At 50.5% G+C, this 20,792-nt stretch overlaps 1 protein-coding gene across 1 annotated transcript in view; it reads right to left on the bottom strand.

Annotated features, from left to right (window-relative positions):
• LOC142576309 (Golgi-associated plant pathogenesis-related protein 1-like) overlaps nt 1-20,585 on the bottom strand; it is a 158,275-nt gene extending 137,690 nt beyond the window's left edge. Inside the window, exon 1 of the mRNA XM_075686386.1 lies at nt 20,361-20,585. The gene's annotated coding sequence lies outside the window, so the exon portion shown is untranslated. The remainder of the gene's footprint in view (nt 1-20,360) is intronic.
• Between the last annotated feature and the right edge of the window lie 207 nt (nt 20,586-20,792).

Below are 20,792 nucleotides of genomic sequence, written 5' to 3' on the forward strand. Positions count from 1 at the left end.
AGCAAGTAAAACCATAAAAAGGTTTAATGCAGAGACTTTCTGCGAGCAAAGCTGGGCGTCCGCCAGCGTCCACGCAACGAACGCGCACACGCTAGCAGACGACGCACTTGACAGCGACAGCAAAATTGAAGACGTCATGTTGTATAACCCATGTCACAAATATGCGTACGTAGCAAAAAGATGTCAATGTAAATGTGCAGTTGGAATAAATCGCCATTATAAGAGCCTACGTGCGTATTCGGTCTCTGCGCCCGCAGCGAAATTGCGTTGAATATGCCGCGAAGCGCGTCTCCGACGCAACGCAGTTCGCTCGCAGCGCCCTCGCACAATTTTTCCAAACTCGGCGCCTCATCGAGAGAGCGCCGTTCGGCCTACTCGACCATTGTCTAGTACACGCTAGTTCCAGCGTGTTCCAGCGGCATTTTTAACCTTCCGTTGCACGCCGTCGCGGTTTTCGACCAGCTACAGCAACCTAAGTAAAGGGAAGCGGACCAATCGCAGACGCCGGCACCAACCTCCTCATCCGGTTATCTGGTTTCACTGTGCTGGCTCGGCCCCATCGAAACCCTCTCCACTTCAGCCGGCTCCTCGCCTCTTGTCAGCCCATCAGATAAGGAAAACCGCTCAATGTGGGTAATGCTATTCGCTTCTAAAGCAAACAAAAACTGACCTCCCATGAACGAGGAGAGAGTCTGATTCGGCTTTTCAAACAACGAAGCGGGTTGCCGGTTGATGCTTGCTTCGGCGGTTACGTAAATTTGACGTCCGGAGATTGGAATGAAACAGATTGGAATAGTTTTACGTTACAGGGCCCCATATGCGACATCTGAACAACGACGAAAATGGCGTTGCATCGCCGATTGAATCGCCTTGCGGTGCTCGAACCTTGCCTTATCACTTACGCTTCTCGCGTAAATATGCGCCTACATATCGTTTATATATTCATGCTACGAAAACAAAATCTAGAGGAACGCTCCTTGGCGTTGTAATACTTTTGGGGCCAGTTGCCGGCCGCTTTCTCTAATAATATGTTCAGCATGACTAGTTTCCATGCACTCTTACGAACAGTTCTAGCGTGGGAGGTTTTGTTGTCTGCGTGTATGTTCGCGTGTCTCTGTGTGCGTGTGAACACGGGCTATCGGTCTCTGCGAGTGCGTACTGAGCTATACGGAACTGGAAAACGCGACATCGTGCGCCCACGGGACGGAGCTAGAGAGAGAAGAGTGAAAAGAGGCCGCGCGTGGAAACGAATGGCCAGAAACGTCATGTTATCGGGAGAACAGCGGCAGAAGTAAACGGGCACGACAAAGGAGAGGCATAATTTAGGACAAGGGGAGGAGAAGGGAGCCGCGACGGGGAAGACGTCGCTTTGTTTTCACGACGGTTCGTGCGCGCCTTCCGGACGCGCCCGCGTCAAGCTGCGGCGCTGTGCGAAGCGAGGCACTAGGCGAAAGGATCCGAGCACATCTCGGCGGCGGCAGCTATAAAGCGTCTTCGGAGCACTTGTGCGAAATAAACCCGCCGCACCGCGGTCGTCCGCTATATATATAACTTCCTTTTTTCCTCACTTGCGCACGGTGAAGAAGCGGCCGCACCAGAAACAGCAGCAGCGGCGGACTTCAGCGAGGTTCGCCGCGTTGGCTTTGTTAACTGGCCTCTACTTTTATGCTCCTCGCGTGCGACTACTGTTTGGGCGAATGAAAAATCGTAACAGAAGTTCTGCTGCAGTGAAGTTTCGGGAAAGAAAGAAAAATGACACAAAAAAATGAAGAAGGGCGAGACCCCCCTTTCGCTTTTTGAGAGAAAAAGAAAACAGACACAACGCCCCAGACTTATCGTCTGGGACATTTTTTTTAACATTTTTTTTGTCTCCCACAAAACTAGCTCGACAAATTGCGGCACCAGAAGTCTCGTGGGATGGTTATATTGCTTTCGTTCAGTTTCTTCCCCAAATGGCCGTAGCTCCATCTTCCATTAAAGGAGGCAAGCAAATCGTGAACAGCGAGCTTTTAGGACTCCTTTGTTTATTTATTTATTTATTTTTATGGCGAGGGGGGATGTGAGAGGAGGGGTAAGGGTAGTCGGTGGAGTGCGTAGGCTAATGCAATGCCAAGTTTCCTGGTTCACCGTTGGGAGTGCATTATGCGGAGTATTTTCTTTCTTTTCATTTTTTCCCAAGAGTGAGGCCGCAAGGGCACATTTCCCCTACGAGGTCGCGTGCTTGGCAAATTTCACCCCACAGCATTCAATGTCAGCTACGTGGTTTGCGGCCGCCTTCCTTCCTTTTCTCACCGTACCACCGACTTTTTGTTGCTGTTGTTGCCCGATCGTTGCAGTTGTTTACAGGGTCCCTGAACGCCGGAAGAAGCCTTCGTGACTGCGAGCGAGCATTTCCTGCACTAGTCATTGCTTATGCGAGCCTTGTGACGACTTTTGTTATTGCAGTGAACAACGAAATAGGCCACGCGCACCTACATGACAAATTGTGAACGTTCCCCTGGCGTGTTGTTTTTATTTCTCTCAACTCATACACGGTTTACACGTGTATTATTCATGCATCGTGCTTGCGCATTTGTGTGGATTTTTTCTCTCTATCTCTTTTATCTGTATGTACTTATGATCTTTGCAATGCACATGTGTGAAAATGCACGTGTTCTCCTCTATCCTTACTTCATTTCTTCCATAGGCAAAACAGAGTAGCAAGGTGAAAGTTTTCTCCTTCAACAGGATATCCAATAAACTCCGCGCTTATTTACTATACGCTTGTTACTGCGACGCGTTCACTGGAGGCCCCGAGCGGCATCGGCAAAAGGCGAACAGAAAAGACGGCGCTGCGCGGATATAGTGTTGCGTACTCCAGGGTAGCGTACCGTACTGCTGCCGAGAAGTAGCGGCGCCTGCCTAACGAAGCTCGACCGACATTGCTTATTGGGTAGCGTGGCGTTGTCGGCGGGCTGCAGGCATCCGGTAGATCATGGCGACCAAGCAGGGGCGAGACGAATTGCTAGTGCGAAACTTGCACTGTTTATTCAAAGGTAGTTGAAAGAAAATAAGAAAAGCATGAAGTAAAGTCTCAAGTAAGAAGTATATCAAAGTACATTTCGGAGCCCCTTAAATAGCTCTCTACGAGTGTGAGCGGGATCTTGCTTCCATCGATGACACGTGACAGGCACGGAGAGAGGGCCCCTCCTCCTGCAATACCAAGCACGGGAAGGAGACGTCGATCCTCTCATCGACGAATCCGGGGAGAAGGTCGGGTGAATGACCCCTCCGGTGCACGTGGGCTCCGGTTCAGAGAAGGTCGGGTGAATGACCCCTCCGGTGCACGTGGGCTCCGGTTCAGGCGGGTAGGGTGAATGACCTCTCCGCCACGTGGTGTCAGACGCCAACCCTAACAATAGTCAACGAGCGTAAGGACTGCCGTCCAGTAACACTGGTTCTGTTCGGAAGAACATCGCCTTAAGTGCGTTTGGGTAAACGAAATCGCGACTTTTGCGGCGAAAGGAATTATGTGGGAACTATTTGGGCGAAACTGTGCCGCTTGCCGATAGCATATAGAGTCGCGTCTGCGTCGGAGGACGGTTCCTTCCAACGGAGGTAGGTCGTGGAACTCGTTGAGCACAGCAGTATGAGAATACCGTTAAAGTCCTGTCATGCTTTTTTTGCGATGTCACCGGAATCAGTGAATCGATTTCGTTGACTACGACAGCAACAGGCTGGTGCAGCGGACACCGCCATCTTCTCCAGAACTACTTTGCGACGCAAAAAACGCAGTCTTCGCCCCAGCTACAGCGTTTCCTGCCATATGGCCTCCGAAATAAATGCACGCGCACCAACGCTTGAAAAGTCAGCGTGGCCCACAAAAACCGGCACAAATTTCCAGGTTTCTTGATAGCGCAGTGCTTAGCGCGTCCGGCTTCCATATGCACATTGCCACGAGAGCGTGAATGAATTCGTCTACCGGTGGCGTTAATGGGCATCATTTTCTTTACAGGGTCAAGGTGACGCTGAGGATGGGGAAGCCACCTTACGACGACGACACGACGAGAACATTACGGCAGCGTAACGGAGAGGACGAACGGACGCGACAAACTCAGTTTCGAGCCGTTAAATAGACACTACAGAGAAAAAATAAGTCGAACTGTATTTGTAAATTGCTCATCTACAATACCAAAAAAAATCCACTCCTGCCGCGCAACTAAGTGCCATGGTAAGGCCATAAAAGACGCAAAAACTTAACGACAGGCGGCTACGCCGTCTTGGAAGTGTTGTGATCGGCCGTTGACCCCGCGACAACCTCCAGTCACGGCTAGCGCGATTATGGGAAACGGGCCGATGGCCTCGTCAAAATGGTTCTCAAAACGGATTATTTATGGCCAGCACTGGCGTAGCTCGGTCAGGAGAGGTTTGGGCAATTAGCAAGGATACGGTCCTTCACCTGTCGGCCGCCCGAATTGGCACGTCCACGCAGGAGACGCGGTCAGTGCAAGGATACGGCCCATCACCTGTCAGCCGCCCGAATTGGCACGTCCATGCCTGAGACAGAGTCAGTGTGCGATCCCCCATCCCCTGTTTGTGCCCAGTGATGTGCGTGTGTTTCCGACAAAGCTCCATTCGGAGGGAAAGGGAAACAAACCTCCGTATTGGTGGGATCTGATGTCATCGGTCTTCTGACGCCGGACTGGGGGATGCGACTGAACAATGACCACGCAGGGGATTAAAAGAGCGACGGTCACTTGGAGACATCGGCTGCTACAACTTCTTCATGAACTTTTTATGTACTGCTTCCAATGTCTTGTAAATATGTAATATAAACTTGTTTGTAAAACGTCCTGGATATCGGGCCCAGCCCCACGTTTCCTTACTCCTCCACGAGCAAAGCGCATTCCACGTCTTCGGACCCCCAGTCGCAACAGAAGTTCCCAGATCTGTTCGCCTTTACTTCATGAATTTTGACGGCGCGTGCTTGGGCTTTGTTAATTCTTTATCTATAGAACCGAACTAAATTTCATTTTAGACGAGTTAAAGAATGAACTTAGCATATTCCAAGAAGTTTCCTGTTCCACAACGGGTCCAACTAGGGGACATGAAAATACAGAAAAGGGAAATATAAGTTTTTTTAACGCGAGAGCGTTAAGGACTCAGTCGCTTCGGCAAAAAAGAATTTCGAACCACGCATACCCACCCACGCAGGCCCTCCATATGGCGCAAGGAAATTACTGAACGAATTGAATTTCTCAAGGTAACGTACGTAGAAAAATCGTAAAGTACGACTTGAACATGACCGACAAACATGATAGCGTCGGATTGTAATTTTAATATACGAAAAAACATAATTATGTTATGCGAAAACTAAATAAAAACCACAAGCTCCTTTTCCAGCGTTTCTACCACACATGGAGCGGCCATGGCCTCACAGATTTGCGCGCGCAAATCTCAAAGGCCATAAAGCGGCGCGCCTGGTTCTTTGGAACATCTCCAGATGGCGCTCGCCTCGGCCGCATCGCGGCCAACACAAGAAGCCGCGTTTCTACCAGAAAGCTCACCTTCGTGCACATTAGGGTCACATAAGCTGCAGTTGCCTGGAAGCGTGAGAAGCACTCGGGGGTCATTAAAAGATATCGCGTTCCGCTCTTAAAGGCAAAGCTTAAGCGACCTCTAAATTTTTCTCTTCTGATTACAAGCAATTACCGCAAAATTGACAAAAATAGAGCATTCAAAGAATGCTTTATATCAGTCTAAATTGACTTGTTCTTTCTCTTTGTGTCCCCCTTTGTCTATCACAGCCATGTAATTTACTCATTATAGAGCTTAAAGAAAATTATTGTGTTAACATGAATTAGTAAGCTACACTACTGCGATAGCCAAAACATTTCTCTTACATTACACTGAGGAGGCTTGGTAACAGGCAGGGAAGCTGAAGAAGAAAGCAAAATTATGCGGATCCCACGCACTGTGGGAATCGATGTAAGCGAAGCTTTCTGTGCTGTTTGCTTTGATTGGCGATAAGTGGCGGTGATGTCGACGGTGAATGTTTAATTTCTTCAGCGTTTAAACTGGATTGCTGAGTCGAGTAAGGAAACGAACTGGGCTCATTGGTGGAAGTTCATGATTGTATGCGCTTGTAAGCGCAATACAATCGTGATCGATGTTAAGTGTTAATTACTTTACCTGCACCACTACTGTTTGTCTGCGTGGTACACAGAACACACACACAGCGAGAAGTGTTTGCTTGAGGCGTTGTTGTGCGTCATTGTTTATAACCTCCTAAAAATGTTAGCATTGTCATTGCCTCACACGGCACATCGCATCGTGACCGAAGCGTTAAACTTTAACTGAATTATGGGGCTGTGCGTACCAAAACCCCAATCGGATTATGAAGCACGCCATAGTGGTGGACTCGGAAATACTGTTAACTGCCTGGGATTGTTTAACGTGATCCTAACGCTGATATTAACGAGCTATGGAAAGAAGAATGATAGGTGTAACGTTAAGGGATAAGAAAAGAGCAGAATGGATGAGGGAACAAACGCGAGTTAATGACATCTCAGTTGAAATCAAGAAAAAGAAATGGGCATGGGCAGGACATGTAATGAGGAGGGAGGATAACCGATGGTCATTGAGGGTTACGGACTGGATTCCAAGGGAAGGGAAGCGTAGCAGGGGGCGGCAGAAAGTTAGGTGAGCGGATGAGATTAAGACGTTTGCAGGGACAGCATGGCCACAATTAGTACAGGACCGGGGTAGTTGGAGAAGTAAGGGAAATGCCTTTGCCTTGCAGTGGGCGTTGTTTGGATCGGACCGCTGGTACGATCTGTTGGGAACTCGGCGCTGACGCCCGTGGTTGTACCTGGGTCGCAAGCCCCAAGGGTAGCGTTGGCCTGGCGGCCTGGGGTACAACTGCAAGCATCCGAAGGTCCCGGCAAAGCATGAGTCGACTGGTAACAACGAAACAACTTGTTTATTTTAACATCGCAAAGAGTTGGCGGTCAGGTTTGACCGAAGTAGAGAGACGGGAGAGCACTTCACTCAACGGAAGAAATCGGAGCCCTCCCCTGGCGTCCGGGGGCAGCTGTTTTTATACTCTCGCAGTTGAGGGCAAGAAGGAACCCCTCAAAAGACGAGCACGTGAATGTACAATGGGCTAATGGTGACGCACACTGTCGTAGCGATGCCGTAGCACCATGTCGTGGCGCTGCGCACGATCTCGTAGCACCTGGTCGTGGCGCTGCGCAGCACACTGTCGTGGCGCTGCGCAGCACACTGTCGTGGCGCTGCGCAGCACTGGTCGGACACAATGACTGTAACGAGAAGATGGTCCCTGCTTTGGCTTCGCCTGTTTCGGGCACAATGACTGGAACGAGATCCCTGCTTTGGCATCGCCTGTTTCGGGCCCAATAACTGGAATGAGATCCCTGCTTTGGCATCGCCTGTTTCGGGCACAATGACTGGAACGAAATCCCTAGGCGGTCGCATCGCCGCAGACGCGCCTGGAAACACCTGGCGATGAGTGTTGCGGTGACGACGATCGGGCCAAAATGTCCGCCGCCCCGCCGCCGTCGCGCCGGCAAAACCACGTGTCGCAGGCGAAACGCAACAGACCGCCCCGCCGGGGAAAGGAGATCCCGATGGACAGGGGACTGCATCCGCTGTCCGGAGGGATGTCGCTCGATGATGCTCATAACCGAAGTCGGGCGTCCCTTGACGTTTCTTGAGCGCAGCGCACAGAGAAGGCCTCGTTCTCTCGTTCAGGTTCGCACGGGACACTGCAAAGTGACTTCGGGAGAGTTCACATTTTTGTTCTCGTTCCCGGCAAGCGTTAGAACTACGCTGAAAACTCAACCGCTCAGTCAGCAAGCACGGCACAACCCTCACTAAGCCCTGCCAGGCTCTTTCCCCTTTTTATACCACTGCCTAGTTCCTTACAGTAGTCTAGCATCACTCAGAACGCGTCCACAAATTGAAAAATTGCACTAGAAAGCATATCATCACTTTGAAACACTAAACAAAAGCAATATGTTAAAAAAAATCCTGCCTCAGGAAGAAAAACATCAGTAACAAACAATTTTGAGGCTGATTCCTACGTTAGGGGCTTCGACTTAAGCCATCGGCGTTACCGTTGAGACTCCCCTTTTTGTAACGCACCTCAAAGGAATATTGTTGTAAAGCGAGGCTCCAGCGCAGGAGGCGGCCATTTTTGGGAGAGATGGTCTGCAGCCATTGGAGAGGGCAGTGATCCGTCTCAATGATAAACCTCGAGCCGGCTAGATAGCATGACAATTTCTGAACGGCCCACACGAGACACGCACACTCTTTCTCGGTGGCGCTATACGCCTGCTCACGATTGGTCAGCTTACGACTAGCATACAGAACGGGGTGTTCTACTTCTCCATTTTCCCGTTGGCACAGTACAACGCCCATGCCTCGCTCACTAGCATCGCACTGAACAATGAAACCTTTTGTATAGTCTGGCGATCGTAGCACAGGCTGGCTTGTTAGGGCACTCTTTAGGGCGCTAAAAGCTCTTTCCTTGGTCTCGTCCCAGACGACTGTTTGAGGCTCTGTCTTTCTTAGAGCATCCGTCAGGGGAGCCGCGATATCAGAGTACCTAGGGATGTACCTCTGATAGTAGCCGGCGACACCTAAGAACGACCGAATATCGGTCTTTGTGCGCGGTTGCGGAAAGTCTCGCACAGCGGCCACTTTTATTTCAGAGGGGCGGCGACGACCCTGACCAATCACGTGACCGAGGTAGACAACCTCGGCCTGTGCTAACTGGCACTTAGGAGCCTTTACTGTCAAGCCTGCTTCGCGCAGGCGGGTTAGCACTGCCCGCAAGTGTGTCATATGCTCAGACCAGGATGCGGAGAATATCGCTACGTCGTCTAGATACGGTAAAGCGAATTCTTGCTGTCCCCGCAACACTTTATCCATGAGACTTGAAAAACAGTATGGCGCGTTCTTCAAACCAAAACTCAACACTTTAGGACGGAATGTTCCCATTGGTGAAATGAACGCCGCATACCTACTAGCCTCTTCTGTAAGTGGAACCTGCCAATAACCCCTGACAAGATCTAGGGTGGAAATAAACTGAGCGCTACTAACTGTCTCAAGGCGCTCCTCGATGTTAGGGATCGGATAAATTTGATCCTTAGTGATGGAATTAAGCCTGCGGTAGTCGACGCAAGGACGAGGTTCCTTGCCCGGTACCTCAACTAAAATCAAAGGGGAGGTATAGTCACTCTCACCTGCCTCAATAACACCGAGCTGTAGCATTTTCTTTACCTCAGCCTCCATAATATCGCTCTGGCGGGGTGACACCCGATACGCCTTGGATCGTACTGGCTCTGTGGAGGTAAGTTCTATATCATGAGTAAGTACAGAAGTCCTACCAGGCCTCTCAGAGAACAGACCTTGAAACTCTTGTAATAGCTGGTGTAGTTCGGTTTTCTGCTCAGGCGACAGCGGTGCTTTACTGATAAGGTCACTAATGACTTGACCGGTGTCTTCCCTGTTCGTCACTGAGCCTAGTCCCGGAAGCTCGACCGGAAGCTCTTCAGGAACGTTTACCATCATGCACACCACTGCTTCCCTTTGTCTATAAGGTTTGAGCAGATTACAGTGGTAAACTTGCTGTGCTTTCCGCTTTCCTGGCAGACTTACCACGTAGTTAACGTCCGATAGTTTCTGAACAATTCGCGCTGGGCCCTCCCACTGCACGTCTAGTTTGTTGTTTAGCGATGTGCGCAATATCATGACCTCATCGCCAACCTCAAAACGACGGGCCCTGGCTGTCCGATCATAATAAACCTTGGCCCTCTGCTGGGCCTTTGTCATTGCTTCACCTGACAACTCCTGTGCCCTTCTTAAGCGTTCGAGGAGCTTAAGCACGTACTCCACCACGACTGGGTCGTCGCCCCTACCTTCCCATGATTCTCGAAGCATGCGAAGCGGAGATCGAAGCGAGCGACCGTACACCAGTTCAGCTGGCGAAAACCCCGTAGCCGCATGCGGCGCGGTCCTTAAAGCAAACATCACCCCAGGCAGACACAGCTCCCAGTCAGTTTGATGTTCAAAACACAAGGCTCTCAACACGCGCTTCATGACGGAGTGGAGCTTCTCAACGGAATTCGACTGTGGGTGGTACACTGAGCTGTGTAACAGCTTTACCCCACACCTTTCGAGAAAAGTTGTCGTCAAAGCGCTAGTAAACACTGTGCCCTGATCTGATTGGATTTCCGCAGGGAAACCAACTCGCGCAAATATGGACAGTAGTGCATTAACTATCTCAACTGAGCTGAGTTCTTTAAGCGGCACCGCTTCAGGGAACTTTGTCGCTGGGCAGATCACAGTCAAAATGTGTCTGTACCCCGTGGCTGTTACCGGCAGAGGTCCCACAGTATCAATAACGAGCCGTCTAAAAGGCTCCGTTATGATAGGTACCAATTTCAACGGCGCCCTTGATTTGTCCCCTGGTTTGCCCACCCGCTGACAAGTGTCACATGTCCTCACGAAATGGTCTGCGTCCCGAAAACACCCTGGCCAATAGTACTCTTGCAAGAGACGGTCCTTAGTTTTCTTAACTCCTAGGTGTCCGGACCACGAACCCCCGTGTGACAAACGCAACAGATCCTGACGATAGCATTGAGGCACGACCAGCTGATCGAACTCCACTCCTCGGCGGTCTAGATACTTCCGGTACAGGACTCCACCTCTTTCCACAAAACGCGCAGTTTTCCTGGCGATACCTTCTTTGACATTGCAGCGCACGTTTTCCAGGCTGCCATCCTTTTTTTGCTCGGCTATCAAAGCCGTCCGGCTGACTTTTAGCAACCTATCAAGTCCGTCTGACGTAGGCGCGATGAGCAAATCAGTAGATAGCTCTTCTAACTTTCCCGCGTCGGGATTTTCCTCTCCAGTATCTGGCGCCTTCAACGCTACAGACTCAATTTTATTCTGTTCGGGCGTGCTCTGAATATCAGCTTGCTGCGCCTCTGACCCTTTTTCGTTGTTTGATAACGTCGGCCCCGCAACTACCGCCTTTGCAGCGAGCTCCCGAACCTTCGATCTGGTTAAGGCCTGAACACTAGCTTCACCAAACAAAAGCCCCTTCTCGCGCAGGAGGTGATCGGACCTGTTTGAAAATAGGTACGGGTACTGGGTTGGCAGCATAGATGACACTGCCGCCTCCGTCTCAAGCGCTCCGAAAGGTCCTTCAATAAGCACTTTTGCTACCGGCAGACACACGCTATGAGCTTCCACGGCTTGCTTGATCCATGCGCACTCGCCCGTGAACATATGGGGTTCTACGTAAGATGGGTGAACTACATCCATCGTAGCTGCGGAATCGCGAAGCACTCGGCACTCTTTCCCGTTCACGAGGAGGTCTCGCATGTAAGGCTCGAGAAGCTTCATGTTCTCGTCCGTGCTGCCTATTGAAAAAAACACAACTTTTGGTGTTGTTTCCGGACACTGCGCCGAAAAGTGACCCGGCTTCTGGCACGTATAACAAACGCCCGCTCGCCTCATCTCGAACCGCTTTCTGCGTTCGGCTTCGGCTGCCGTCTCTTTACGTTTGGTCGGATTGCTTTCACTCGCATCCTCACTACGCGTGTCCCCCTTAAATCTCATGGGCGTGAACCTTGGCCTCTCAGACTTGGAGCCAAATTCACCCTTTTGACCGTCCTTAGCTCCGCGAGCTCGACGCGTCACAAACTCCTCGGCTAGCTCAGCGGCTCTAGCCACCGTACTCACGTCTGGCCTATCCAAGACCCAGTATCGCACGTTCTCCGGTAACCGACTATAAAACTGTTCTAGCCCGAAACACTGCAGAACTTTATCGTGGTCACCAAACGCTTTCTCTTCTTTGAGCCACTCCTGCATGTTCGACATAAGCCTATACGCAAACTCTGTATATGACTCACTTCTGCCTTTCTCATTTTCCCGAAACTTCCGACGGAACGCTTCCGCAGACAGCCGGTACTTTTTTAGCAGACTCGATTTTACTTTGTCGAAATCCTCTGCTTCCTCTCTATCCAAGCGAGCGACTACGTCGGCCGCCTCGCCGGGTAACAAAGTGAGCAAGCGCTGTGGCCACGTTTCCCGAGAGAACCCCTGCTTCTCGCACGTTCGCTCAAAGTTAACCAGGAACAAACCAATGTCCTCTCCAAGCTTAAACGGCCGCATCAGGTCAGTCATTTTGAACAATACGCGTTCTCCTGCACCGTGTGCCTGACTTCCATTACGAGCGCGTTCCATCTCTATCTCGAGACGCTTCATTTCCAAAGCGTGTTCGCGCTCTTCTTTTTCTTTCTGCTCTTTAAGTTCGCGCTCCTGTTTCTCTTTTTGCTCTTTAAGTTCGCGCTCATATTTCTCTTTTTGCTCTTTAAGTTCGCGCTCATGTTTCTCTTTTTGCTCTTTAAGTTCGCGCTCCTGTCTTTTTGACCTCTCCTCAATAGTCTCAAGGCATTCCGACAGCTCGTCATCCTCAGCCTCTAACTCAAGAATAGCCTTTAGCAGTTCAGGTTTTCTTAGTTTGTCTGAGACATCCAGACCCAACTCTCTTGCAAGCTCTAACAATTTCGGTTTGCGCAACGACTTCAAATCCATGGCTGCTCTGAATGCTGCTTTCTCTACTGCTTACTATTGTCTTGCCGCAAACTAACCCGGCAGCAACGACAACCACAATTACCAGCTCTGTTTCTGACACTAACAAAAAGCCTGGCAAAGCTCAGAAGAAGAAAGTCCCGCACTCACCTAACCTCGCAGGCAGGAATTCCGCGCAGTCGTTCCGCTGCAGGCAACCAGTCGTCACACAGGGCTCGTTGCACTGCTCCCGGATCGTCGTTGAGCTGCTCAGCATACTGTCAACTGCATCTCTTTGCTGCTGGCCTCCGTTGTCGCGATCTCGCCGCTGGCAGACAGTTGTTTGAAGTCGTAGGCGATCTCACCGCTGGCAACCAGATGTTTGGATCGGACCGCTGGTACGATCTGTTGGGAACTCGGCGCTGACGCCCGTGGTTGTACCTGGGTCGCAAGCCCCAAGGGTAGCGTTGGCCTGGCGGCCTGGGGTACAACTGCAAGCATCCGAAGGTCCCGGCAAAGCATGAGTCGACTGGTAACAACGAAACAACTTGTTTATTTTAACATCGCAAAGAGTTGGCGGTCAGGTTTGACCGAAGTAGAGAGACGGGAGAGCACTTCACTCAACGGAAGAAATCGGAGCCCTCCCCTGGCGTCCGGGGGCAGCTGTTTTTATACTCTCGCAGTTGAGGGCAAGAAGGAACCCCTCAAAAGACGAGCACGTGAATGTACAATGGGCTAATGGTGACGCACACTGTCGTAGCGATGCCGTAGCACCATGTCGTGGCGCTGCGCACGATCTCGTAGCACCTGGTCGTGGCGCTGCGCAGCACACTGTCGTGGCGCTGCGCAGCACTGGTCGGACACAATGACTGTAACGAGAAGATGGTCCCTGCTTTGGCTTCGCCTGTTTCGGGCACAATGACTGGAACGAGATCCCTGCTTTGGCATCGCCTGTTTCGGGCCCAATAACTGGAATGAGATCCCTGCTTTGGCATCGCCTGTTTCGGGCACAATGACTGGAACGAAATCCCTAGGCGGTCGCATCGCCGCAGACGCGCCTGGAAACACCTGGCGATGAGTGTTGCGGTGACGACGATCGGGCCAAAATGTCCGCCGCCCCGCCGCCGTCGCGCCGGCAAAACCACGTGTCGCAGGCGAAACGCAACAGCGTAACCAGGCTGATGATGATGACCGCTGATATGCGGCTGCCGCGATGATGATCGAACCCGTGACCTCCGTTTCGATCCGCACATACGAGTGCGAGGGGAAGAGCGACGCGGCTTTTTAGTTCGAGGCTATGTTTTTCCTCGCCGATAAAGTTGTTTACAGGAACCACCAGACTCCGTACAGCCAATATCGAAAAACTTTCCTTCGTCAAAACGGCCAAGTTAAAAGAAAATATCTTGGAATTTGTGACATCACACTGACGCATACCGGCGCTAAGATATCAGCGCGAAATTCAACTGACGAAATTTGGGCCCTATAACGTAAAACTATTCCAATATGTTTTTATTCTAATCTCCGGACGTCAAATTTGCGTAACCGCCGACGCAAGCATCGGGAGGCGACCCGTAGGGTTGTCTGAAGAGACCAATCAAACGGTGTCCTCGTTCATAGGAGGTCACTTTTGTTTGCTTGAAAAACGAATAACATTGCCTACACTGAGCGGCTTGTCTTATCTAATTGACTGACAAGAGACGAGGATCACGCTAAAGTGGAGAGGGTTTCGATGGGGCCGAGCCAGTACACTGAAAAGGGTTAACCGGAAGAAGAGGGTGGGATACCGGAGTCTGCGATTGGTCCGCTTTCCCTTACTTAGCTTGCAGTGGCTGGTTGAAAATCGCCACGGCATGCAACGGAAGCTTAAGAAGGACGCTAAAACGGATCCTCAGCAAAGAAGAGTTGGCAGAACGAGGTCGTAAATGTGCCGAATGTGCTCGAAACCGTTACACGGCCACACAAAGTTTTATTACACGCAAATAAACCCATGCTCTCCGGCAGGTGCGGGTAGCCAGTGCGTGAGCTATCGGCGGCAGCCATCTTTTATTCCTTTCGGAACGGGGCGGCCTACGGCTATTCAGAAGAAAATACAGCTTTGTTCGGCATATTAATGCATCTTTAACGCGTACACGTCACTTTGACGCGGTGAGGTTTTGCGGTTTTGTGACGTCGCCTGACAAGCATGTGAAGTGGATGCAACTCGAGAACTTTTGACCAATAGTCGAGGGCTAATGACGAAAAGAGGTCGAATCAGAAACAACTTTTTTTCTTTTGTTCAGTCAAATCATGCATAATCAGTGTGTACACGTCATATCAGATTGGGACAAGTGAGGTGGAGGTGGTCCAAAAAAGTTTTTGACCAATCGCGCAGGGCTGATTGCACAATTGGAATAGAAAAGTTTGGTATAGTTTTACGCTATAGCCCCTTTGTTTGGCTTCCATAGCCTCCCTAAGTACCTTTTTTGCCTAACGAAGTGGCTTTTGATGGAATTTTGCGTTGCTGTTCAGTGCCCCGTGGAAGCTGTCGCAGTTAGAAGAAATAAAGAAAAAAACACAGAATAATCAAATAGAGAGCGAGGTAAAGCCATGCCGCTGAAAGCCATAGAATAGCGACATTTTACTGAGAACAGAAACACACACAAAACGAGCCACTTCGAAGTACGAAAAAAAATATAGTGACAGAAGGACGGACGCTGATCTTTTATGCCATGACTGCGGTCAAAAAGAATAGAGAAATACATAAAAAGGAAAAGTTAGGAGATTCATTCCGTTGCCTTTTATTTTTGGTAGGAGGGGGGGGGTTAGTAGCATTGGGTGCTTCAGTATTGCTAATCTCATAATTATGCTTACTCGCACCAGCGTTTTTTTTTTAAAGATAGCCTCGCATCGTTGCCAACTGCCCTTTTCGTAACAACGTTATGTAATGTCGAAGGAAAAGGAAAAAAAAGAGAAAAGGAAAGAAAAATAAAGGAATGTTGGGAAACAACACCAATGGCCCTTTTCCCTCTCTTCCCGAGTCAGCCGGTCGAAATGGCCGGCCCTTTCGTCATCAAATTCGCGCCGCAACGGAAGCTATATCGGCCGCCTGCGCAGGAGACAAAACGTCGCCTCGGCTAATGCGTTTCGGGGTGTCGCGACGCCAGGACGCGCCGTCCCTGCGAATAGTGCACTAGAAGGACCGAATGCTTGGGGCCAAACCAAAACAGGAAATCTCTGGGGGGGGGGGGGGGGGGGGGGGGGGAGGGAGGGGGATGCATGCTGACGATGTAGCAGCCGCTCTCATCTCGCAGTTCCAGAAACCGCCGTAACAGGGAAAATCATTCGCGTCGAGACAGGAGCCGCGCATGAGAGGAGGAGGACAGGAATTTAAAAAAAAAAAAAACTTCCACAGGGAAGCAGTCGAGGCGGCACCACGGGGAAGCGAAAAGCTAAAATCTGTTTATTATTATTCCTATTTTTTTTCTCAGGAGATTTCAGTCGGGGTGTCATGTGTAATCGGTAGGTGGTGTTTCACATGCTGGTATCAGGAAGTCTTGTTTCTAGCAGAAAAAAAGCATGTCTCGATGTATGTTACGTGTAATTAAAGGAGTAAAAAAAGCAATGTTGAAAGAGACGGACGGAAGTCCTGCTGGTCTCTTTCATCGGGCAACAAGCATGCGGATAACTAAGAGACAACTTATGGAGACACAAAGGTGAAAACAGAAGTTTGTTCTACTGCTAGTTTCTTTTCTTTTTCTGCGACACGCAGAAAAGTGCGCAAAACTGGCATGACTTTATATGACACGACTATATATATCTACAGCCGCTTCGTTCGTTCTTTTATCCGCACTGTGTACCCGTGATTTATGGCACCGCTGTTTCCTTTCTTCCTCTCTTTTGCGACTCCACACTTGCTCGTCCCATTTGCGCTCACAATTGCTTGTCTCCTGCAAGCGTACGGTGTACGGGTATGAGTGGAAGGCTTCTTCACTGGGTTGGTTGCCTCTGAGTATATAGACGGTTGCCTCTCAGCCTGTCATCGTCTTCGTCTGTTGTTGCGCTGACAGATCGTGAATATACGTAGACCGGTCGTCCTCATACACATCCAGCAAAATGCGGCTTTAGAGGAGACGAAAAAGAAAAAAGTAAACACTTTCTTATGTATGCGTAATAGGCGGACATTATTGGAGCTCAGCGAAGCTGCGGCAAAAAATAAATAAATAAATATATAAATAAATAAATAAATAAATAAAAACAAAAACACATACATGGAAATAAAACGGAAGAGAGTACAAATAAAGTAATAATTCATCAGAAAAAAATGCGAAGCACGACACGCTTTGAAACCTTCTATGATTTCTCTGTTTTTCTTATAGTTTCGTATATAACCTTGCTCGAGCTTGCCTGCGATAGTTATGGCAGCGAGGTAACAATCGAGCATATCCTCTGTCATTGTCCTCGCTGCAGCTCCCGGAGACAGTCGCTCGTGACGGCGTTGGCACGCCTCGACGATCGGCCGCTTTCTGAGCAGACTATCGAGACTATCGTGGAGTGCTGGCTGACGCGGTGTTCACACCAGAAGGCAACGAAGGCGCTGCTGAAGTTGATCCGGTCAAGCGACCTCTTTGAACGACTGTGACACTGCCGCGTTCCTTCTTGTTGTGTGTGTTTTCGTATCGTTCTCTTTCTATGCGTGTGCATTTTCCCCCTATCTTTCTGTATCCCCTTACCCCTTCCCCAGGGGAGGCTAGCAAACTGGATATCTATCTTCCGGTTAACTTCATTGTCTTTTGAATCTCATTTTTCTCTCACTATCTCTCTCTTGCTCGAGTTGCCGTTTCGCAAATGCTACTAGCACGCATTTTTTTAAAGGAAGAAGGCAGAGAAAATTGAAAAGGGCGAAAATTTGGCTGCGGCTTAGCTCAGCTAACCCTGGATATGCAAAGCGAAAGCTCGGTTTAGCCTAGTTAAGTCTTGGTTTCACTTGGTTAACCTTTAATTTAGCTGTAATTATTATGCTTAGGTATGCAATCATCGTTAAGCCAGGTATGACGGCTGGGCCTAGGTCGTTGGCTAGACATGACTGTGATTAGGCTTGGGTAGACACGCATCGTTCGACGGTGCGACGCCTGTTGTGCCACAGGAAAAGCGCAAGTGCTAAACATGCAAAGAGACGCCGCGAACATGCGCCGCGTCGAAGCACAAACGGACAGGGCACGAACGCGGTCGCTGCATTGATCGCGACGGTGCGACGCCTGTTGCATTCCGGACCCTCTCCAGTGAAGCACCTCGCCGGGCGATATCCGCGGGGTGGTCAGACGCCGCTTGGCGACGACGGCTCAAAGCCTCCGCTCCCGCGCAACGCTCAGAGAAGACGGTCCGGCCTCGCTCTCATCCATGGCCAAGCTCTCAAAGACTAGGCGAGCGCGGCGAGTCACGTGGTCAGGCGGCGACCCAGCTGCGGAGAGCGCATGCGCCAAGATGGCAGTGGCGGCGGAGCTCGGCGCGGCGAGTCACGTGATGCGTTGCCAAGGCTACGGCGCAGCTGCAGTCAAATGAAGGTCAAATTGCTGGCGACGGCGAAACTCGGCTCGACGCGGTTAGTAAAGCTTTCGCTTTAAAAACTCCTAGGACACTTAAGCACTCCTGATGTATCATGAATGCTATAACATTAATGTCCAATTAAACGCCGCTGAGCAGTCCTTCGAGTTAGGAACTCGCGGGCAAGCGAGCGCCTTGATACGCTTGGCGCTTTTTTGATTTGTCCTTACCGAGGCGCAGTTAGAACGCAGGCGAGAGCTTGCGCGGGCAAGCAACACGCCTGTAACACGGGCTGCCGAGGGGGAGGGTTACGTAGCGTTGCAGCGATGTCCTCTCCCCTCACGCAATGCCTGGCGCGCTGGTGCTCCGTTTCGCCCGCTCTGCTCCGTCGAGGCGCGCTCGTGACGTGGCGTCGCAGCCAATGGGAATTTAGGCTGCTACAGAAGCCGGACGCCGGCTTTTTCGCTCAATGAGCCATTTGATGCTATCGCATTAAAAAACGTTTTATGACTGGTTGCTCTCCCGGCAACTCCCTGAAGTAACGGTGCCTAAAATGTTCGGTAATTTGTGATTCTCGCGCTACTTAAATAGCCCTTGACCTATGAATCACTCGAAAAATTTCTGGACGCACATCTCACTGTGCGTCCACCCGACGGCAGTTCTTTCTCGCATACGAGCCCTTACTCCAGACAGATTTGGCATTCCAAAGTCGTTATGCACGCTGTTCAAGTGTAAAGCAAACATCTGCCGTTTAACGCTCGCTGGCAAAGAAAAAAAATATACGCAATCTTTCAAATTACTATATTAATCATATCATAAGAAGTCAACAAACAGAGACACCAAGTACAACACAGGGGATTTTACTCGTACTTACTAATCGAAATACAGAAATAATAAATTAATGGAATTGAAAGTGGATGAAAAAACTTGTGGCAGGTGGGGAACGATCCCACATCCTTCACGAAAATCGGGGCCCCCGGTTAACCTCCTTTCTTCTCATAAATGACTATAATGTCACTTGAAGCTTACCGTGACCAGTACGTGGCTTCCGAATAATACCTCCGTCGTCAGAGTTATGTTTTTGCTCAATACGCGTAATGCCGTTTTACGGCAGTACTGTAGCAGGAAGAATGTGAGAGTTGTCTCTGACAGGCGCGACAGTATTAGAGTAAAACCAGTACTAAAATGTCAGTAGATATGGTCTGTTGGGAACACGTTATTTTAGGGCCCTTGGGCAGACGTTTAATCGAGTTTTAAGGCCATCCAGACCTTACTTGTTCTATAAAAAAAAAAAAAAAACGGGCCTGGGCTGTAGGCTTTGACTAGTCCAAATTGCTTACTGTATGTTTTACATCTTCCTCCTCTCATCACAAACACCCATCATGTGCCTTTTTCGTCCCTCTTTCTTTCCATCTTACCCTTCCCCCAACGCGGAGTAGCTGGCTAGAGGAATGTACCTCAGGCCGTCTTCTCTGCATTTCATATCATTAAACCTTTCTCTCTCTCTCTCTCTCTCTCTCTCGCAGCTACTGCACCCAGACTTCAACCAGGGGCAACGGCGTACATGCCGAGTTTCGCTCACACGTTTAGCACACACACCAAACTTCCGTGCGCGTGGGAACAGCTGACTTGTCTCCTTTCATTGACGTCCTCCTATGTGAGAAGTGTGTGCATGCATTTGTCATTGTCGCAGCCTGTATACGCAGAATGCTACGAGGAAAAAAAAGACGAAAAAACAAATAACGTTCCTGACACTGACAGTTATCCAACAGCAGCGTATTAATATTGCACGATGTGCAGACCTTTCTACGCGGTTCTCGAAACGCTCGGGAAAAGTTAGTGCAATCCTGCCTGCGGTTGGCAGGACCGTCCTTTGAACGACACTAGATTTTCTGACGGGATCAGAAAAAGACAGGGAACTAGCCCGCTTCTTTTTCAAGCGAGCCTTTCCCTGGCTCTTCCCTCCCCCATCCCCTACCTCATTGTGCGTGTACGGCTGTCTGGCCGAGTAGACTACCTGAGCATGCCTCAGCAGGTTCTACTGGGAAGCAAGCTATATCGGTTCACTTTGACAATCACCTTATACAATGCTTTCCGCTCACTATTTTTCTTCTCTCTTTCTATTTTGTTCCCGCGTTGTCGAGCCGCACCTGTTCTTAAAAACCCGGGCGGCGACGCGACAGCTCGCTCAAACACTGCCGCGAACCAAGGCGCCCTTCCACCGGGGAGCCACGAGGCCAAGAGTTCGCACTCACACAACGCAGCAGCAACAGCAGCAGGGTCGCGTCTCTCCATGGATCCTCCTCCCTGGCGTTCCGGAATCCGTCGTGCTTTACCAGCCGGCGTGACGACCGCAATCCGCCCCCTGGAGGGGAGCTCGAACCCGGCGCGCGGCTGCTGCTCGCCGGGATGATGCTCCTCTCGCGCGTTCGCCGACACCGAGCTTCGACAAGCCGGCTCCTCCACGCGAGGCGCCAGCGCCGGCGACTGCTGCGGCCCGCGGACATCGGGGAGCCGTGCACGGCACCACGTGGTGCGGGCCTCTCTCTCTCTCTCGCTGCCGCCTCTCTTTCTGTCCACGCGCACTTCGCGCGCGCGCTCCCGCCCTCTCCCGTTGTCCCGCCCGGGGTCCCAGCGAACGAGCCCGGTGCGCAAAGACGAGGGCGTGACGAGAACTGGTCGAAATA

The sequence above is a fragment of the Dermacentor variabilis genome, chromosome 1 (genome assembly GCF_050947875.1).
Source record: "Dermacentor variabilis isolate Ectoservices chromosome 1, ASM5094787v1, whole genome shotgun sequence".
Classification (NCBI taxonomy): domain Eukaryota; kingdom Metazoa; phylum Arthropoda; class Arachnida; order Ixodida; family Ixodidae; genus Dermacentor; species Dermacentor variabilis.